The sequence below is a fragment of the Cyprinodon variegatus genome, unplaced genomic scaffold (genome assembly GCF_000732505.1).
Source record: "Cyprinodon variegatus isolate N-32 unplaced genomic scaffold, C_variegatus-1.0 Scaffold1088, whole genome shotgun sequence".
Lineage (NCBI taxonomy): Eukaryota > Metazoa > Chordata > Actinopteri > Cyprinodontiformes > Cyprinodontidae > Cyprinodon > Cyprinodon variegatus.
In genome coordinates this window covers 64,455-70,454 of record NW_015151541.1, presented here as the reverse complement: position 1 = coordinate 70,454, position 6,000 = coordinate 64,455, and the positions used below count along the sequence as shown (strand labels likewise).

General features: G+C 35.3%; 1 protein-coding gene across 1 annotated transcript in view; it reads left to right on the top strand.

The window, feature by feature from the left end:
• The first annotated feature begins 4,943 nt into the window (after positions 1–4,943).
• The window catches only part of LOC107101362 (zinc finger protein 385B-like), a 43,188-nt gene continuing 42,131 nt past the window's right edge, over positions 4,944–6,000 (top strand). Inside the window, exon 1 of the mRNA XM_015400250.1 lies at positions 4,944–5,137. The gene's annotated coding sequence lies outside the window, so the exon portion shown is untranslated. The remainder of the gene's footprint in view (positions 5,138–6,000) is intronic.

The following is a 6,000-nucleotide window of genomic DNA, read 5'->3' as shown; positions in this document are numbered from 1 at the left end:
GGGCTTTGGAAACTAAACTCACCCCCAAAATTGAAATGAATCAATTTAACATATACCTCAACAATGGGGCGATTATTTTTTAGTTTTTAGTTTTGATATACAAAACAAAAACAGACAAAAAAAAATTGGGATTTGTATATTACATTCAGTATTTACAGAGGTCATCTTTGTCAAAGGCAATTTTTTAAAAAATTTTTGAATAATTATTTTAAAACAATTTTTCTATCTGTTTTTTTTTTTTTTTTTTGATATTCTGAAATATGAAAATGTGTCAAGAAAGCAACCACAACCAAAACCTGCAAGGCGGCATATACTTTTTACAGCACCGTTTGTCTAGTTTTTTTATTTTTTATTTCAGATAATGTGAAATAGAGTCCTACTTTTTTTTTTATAAAGCAGCTGAGGCACCAAATGCTCAGAGCCAAATTCACCATATGTATCAACATTCTCTGCCAAAAACAAATCACACTAAAGGGCAAAATCAACAGGAAGCTTGTCTTCCAGCACTTTCTGACTTTACTTCCCTTTTCCTCCAGCTTGTTTCTAAACTTCTTGTTTTGTTTTTTTTCCAAAGAAAACTGAAAAACCTGCAGTTATAAATAAGTAAATCAAGCAAAGCCCTAAAACAGCTGGAAACTTTCTTATCTGTGTCATACACCTTAAGATTTTAAGGCATGGATTTATACACAGTTTGAGTTACTAGAGTCAAATTTTTTGCTGTGGAGCTGCAGAATGAGAAATATTACCAGACTGCATATGTAGTTAAGATTTTAATTAAATATACCTACTAAGTCAGTCTGTGACTAACTTTGAAGCCAGAGTAAGGAAAAATAAACCCTTTAATTACATTGGTAATCTTCTGCAGCCCAGAATGGTAAATCACTCAGTAAATAACAGCTTTATGCACACAAGTGAGTAATTCTGATGTGATTAAACCTGTTCTAAACCCCCCCAAACTCCAGTCTGCCAAATTTGTTGCGTAAGGTACAAAGCATAACAAATACTACTTCTATTTTGGTGATCGTGTAATCAGACAGCCCCCTCACCAAAACTATATCACTTAAAGCCGTTCTTTACTTACACATACAAACAAATGAAGGCTAGTATATGTGTATGCTTTTGTTTAGGAAGAAAAAAAATGTCAAAGAACATCTGAAAGAGGATTCTGAACTTGTTGTAATAAAGAGAAGACTTCTATAACATAGTTCCTTCATTGCTGTCCTCTTGTAGATGTGACTCTGCCTCTACACACATGAAATAAAGGCTGAATAACCACCTCAGTATGCATTGGATCTCCAGAGTCCTGCTAATGAGATGAATGTTTGACTCAGTTGTGTTGAAGCAGAGATGTATCTTAAACGCACAGAACTGAGGAAAACTATTTTCTAAGCACCTAAGTGTGATATGTTGAGCCTGTCCGCCATCCAGCTTTCTTACGGCTACTGAAAACGGAGGAATCTGTGCTCTGTTTACACAGAAATAACAGAGAAATCCTAAAACCATCCACCTTAAAATCCAGAGAGCTCAAACCAAACTATTTATCTATAGTCTTTTTGATCGATAATATATTCAATATATACTGCCTTCTCTTAAAAAGCCCATGTTCGATGAGTTATGGGTGAATTGAAGCCATATGTAAAAGCTGGCATGCTCTCTCATTAGTAGTCATTCCACACACATTTGCAAATTATGTTTTTCCTTTGAGAACCAGAAATGGTGTTGATGCGTGCAGGAGTACAGCCCTGCCAGACAGATCAGGGTTGGAGCAGCACATATGCAGATTTTTTTTTTTTTTGACTGGACAGTACACGTGAAATATTTCTTCTCAGATGCATATAGTTAATACAAAACCATCATCTAAAAAACAACGTAAAGTTCAAGCAGTTGTTCTAAGATTGTAGGTTGTCCAGTATAAGACTCTGCTTTATCCATCAAGCCAAATGACCTTGAAGTGGGATTATCCTCCTTTTCTGTTGTATATGACCAGCTCTAAAATGATGTAAAATGATGGCAGACTAATTTATTTCAAAATGACTGTTTTTTGAGGACTGATGGATTCAGTTTTACAGACGACTCCATCATATTTTTATCTTTGTGATCCAGATTAAGAAGAATCCACTTGGACTAATTGTGTTCGGGTCAGTCACTGAGACAGAGCTAAAACATAAATAAAAAATGATTTTACTTCTATTTTCGAGAATCTATGTCAAAGGCCTTAGATACAGAGGTAAATCAGGATTTATGATAATAACTGTGCTGCTCATGAATTTATTAAAGTAATGAATAATTATTCCTATCATCCGGTTGGCCTGCCTGTACAAACCAGGGTAATCTTCACAGATAAATGAACTAAGAAGTGTTTTGTACTAATGCTTCTATGTTATCAATAGCTATCAATAGTTTAGTAATACATTCATCTAGTAATTATTTTTGTTTAAAGTATTAATAAAACAGATGGCTTTAGTAAATGAACATACCTTAATAAATACATATTTACACTTGAAAAAACAAAAATTTTGTGCACATTTTAAATGCATTACATTTAAAAATGTGTGTGTGTGTGTGTGTGTGTGTGTGTGTGTGTGTGTGTGTGTGTGTGTGTGTGTGTGTGTGTGTTGGAGCACAATGTAAAAAAGGAACAATCTCAATGCTCATAAATCCTCTTGAGTAGAGTATATTTGCAGATAAAAATTGTGTTTTTTATCTCCTGTATCAGTATATCCTGCAGAGTGGATACATTTGTTTTTATAGTTTTAGCTTAATAACTGCTCTGAGTGGGCTGTTCTTTCTTTAGAGAACAGGTTTTAAAGTCTCTATGCTCCAGTTCATGATTGTTCAGATACTAAAATTACTTGACAAGTATTTTGATAATTGATTATTGGTGGTTATTGCAAATAGTTGCTTCCTGTTATATTTCAATTTAAGTCCCAAACATTTCATGATGAAAACCATTGAGACTATAAGGCTTTATCTACACCACAGTGACACTTGTGCTTTACACTATTCTACAAAGCAATCCAAATAGGGGTGTGTGAGTAAAAAAAAAAAAAAGTCTTTCCTCTAAAATGATTTCTTTACAAAATCCTAAACTCAATATTCAGGAGATTAATACCGTAATCCCTTTCAGGAATTTAGTCTTTACCAAAAAAACAAAACAAACAAAAACAAAAAACATGTCCTCTAAAGCATGACCTTGTCACTCATATGTTCAGTCACATTTATTTATCTGATTCCTTGTTATTACAGAGAAATGGGAGCTTTTTACTGTAAGGGATACTTTCAATAGATTATGCATTAGTATCATATCATCAAGCTTTTACAGCTTTTGGGTCTGATGGTCGACCGATGTTTAAGTGAAAAATGTTTTCTGCAAATCGTGTCAAAGTGATTTAAGTTTTACCTCTGGGTTTCCATTTACTTATTTCATGTTTAGTGATAAAGGGAGTAAAGATAGAAAAAGAAAGGTCAAAATCTTAATTATTCTTTTAAAAAAAGTTTGCTTACTTTTATAGCATCACTTTATTTTTAAAGTATACCCTAAGCCTCCTGTTTAGCAGTTCCTGTTCATGCTCTCATTAGTTCTTCTTTTGTGTCCCTTTGTAGGAAGTTTTACACTTTTAATATGACTCATTTTTTTCTGTATTCAGATTAGCATTTCACCTCAAACCAAACGCAAAACGAGATTTTACAAAAAGAAAAGCCATACAACTAAGGTTTTACAGTATATTGCTATTAAATCCAATATTTTTGCTATGATATTTTGTGTTGTCTCTTAATTCTATAATTTTATTTTTCAGTTATAACGAATGTTCAGAAGCTGGTCTGAGCCTTTATGGGGATGTTTAAGGGTTATTGTTTCCACTAAGTGCTTCAGCAGCTGCAGATTTACTTCTGTATTCTCAGATAAAGCCTGATTATGTAACATCAGGGTCAGTCTAAGTGAAATGGCACAGAGACCAACAGCAAACCCACTTAGGAACTAGGAGAGATCCCTCATTATGATACTTCCTCCGGACCTTATGGACAACTGAGCTGACAGTAAACAACAAAGACGACAGGGTAAGAACAGTGGTGGTTCTACACCAGTTGTACCAGGGGGCCAGAAGGGGGCCAGAGTGTTTTCATGGGGGCACAGAAAAGCATGAAATAATAATAATAATAAAAAAAAAACAGGGAAAGGGTAAGATAGCTGCATGAAAATGCAGCTATCTTATTGAAATTCTGTGTCTTGTAAGGTCAATATTCATTCAGAATTTAGAAATGTCAAATATTTTTGACTTAATTTAAATAAAATTACAGTTTTCTATAAAATCTGAATTAGAACAAAAAAAAAAATGAACCCGTAAAAATTAGAGCTATTAGTTTTGAAAAAAAAAAAATACAAAACAAAAAAAAACATTTAGGAGATAAAAACTGGGATCTTATCTCAATCCCACTGAAGCTATCACCTTATTGTTTTTTTAAATTATAAGTAAAACAGAATTCGTAAAGAAAAAAAGGAAAATAGATCCAAAGGAGCTATCAGTAACCATGTCTGTTCCAGCACAGATCATCATAAAAATTTCTTTAAGTATTATTTTTTTCAGTACAGGGGCCAGGTGAGTTACAGGGGCACTGGCCCCCGTTGGCCCCTGTCTAGGACCGCCCATGGGTAAGAACCACAGTGGAAGGCTAACTGATGCCAGTATTTACAGTTTCTACAATAAACAGAGGGCTTCTAGTTCACACAACATAAATAAATGGATTTTTCCTTCCCTACTGATCAGCTTTACGTTCGTGAGGCTTTTACTGTGTGTGTATCTTGACTCTGATTATTCTATATTTAATTGTTTCTGTTTGTTGAGCGCGTTAGTAAAGGCGGGAGGGCAGACATGCGCAGTGCGCCCACGCTGCTCTCTGTGCGGCGCAGAGCGCACGGCAGTCCTCGGCTCCCACAGACTCCCAGAGTGTCCGGATACCTGAAGGATGGCGGACTGACTGACTGATGGCTCATCAGCTGAGGATCCTACAGGCTGGAGGCGCTGATCGAGTCAGAGTCGATCAGAAGTGACTGATCGGGCAGCCGAGCGCGCAGTTTGGCGCTTCAGACCAACAGGACTCTACTTTCTTCATCCATCCATCACCTCTCCTTCCTCCGGTAAGACACCTTGCTCCTTCTTTTCGCTTTAACAGCGCGTCTTTTTCCTCCACCCCTTTCTCTTCTTTCTTTTTTGATTAGTTGAAGGTTATAATAAGGGTTGATCACCTGCAGCGGTGCTTTATAGCCCACAGTATGATACTGCCTTATTATTATGCTGGTTTGTTTTGTCATAAACGAAAATCAAGCTCGACTTTTTACATATTTGCTGGGCTTTTGCATGTGTTTATTTAGTATATCTGCTGATTTTGGTTTCTTGGCACAGAAATCATAAGCAAATAAGTTGATGTAGACTGAAGCCTATATTAAAAGTTACATGAAATGTTACTATAAAAATGTGACAAAAAGCATACATTAATAGATCCATTTAAATGCATAGGTCATTTTTTTAACAACTTAAAATTTTTTGGTAGAAAAAAAAAATCCTAGTTATTATATAGTTGTATGTCTATAATTGTATCCCTCCTATGAGCAAATTGTCATTTCCAAAGCAGCAAGACTTTTGGGTTGGGTTTGATCCTGCAAACATAACAGGATTAGGTTTTCAACCCATAATTGGTTAAAAGGTCTAATATCTGTTTGAAAAGGAGCCTATAACAGAAGAATAGAAGAATAAATATAGTTAAGGAAAGACTGATCCTGTTTATGCATCCCAATGTCTTTAATATCTGCCTTATTGAAGTAGGGCTGTGTCTATCTGCAGCAGTTAATAGGTTAAAGGTGAGGCACCCTGGTCAACCTGTTCAGGGTGTGTTGTCTGTCACAGAGAAATACAGAAACAAGCACTCAGAGTCATACCCATAAACACTTGAAACAAAGGACCTCTGAGAGTCCAATGTTTTGTTAACTGACCTCCAATTTTG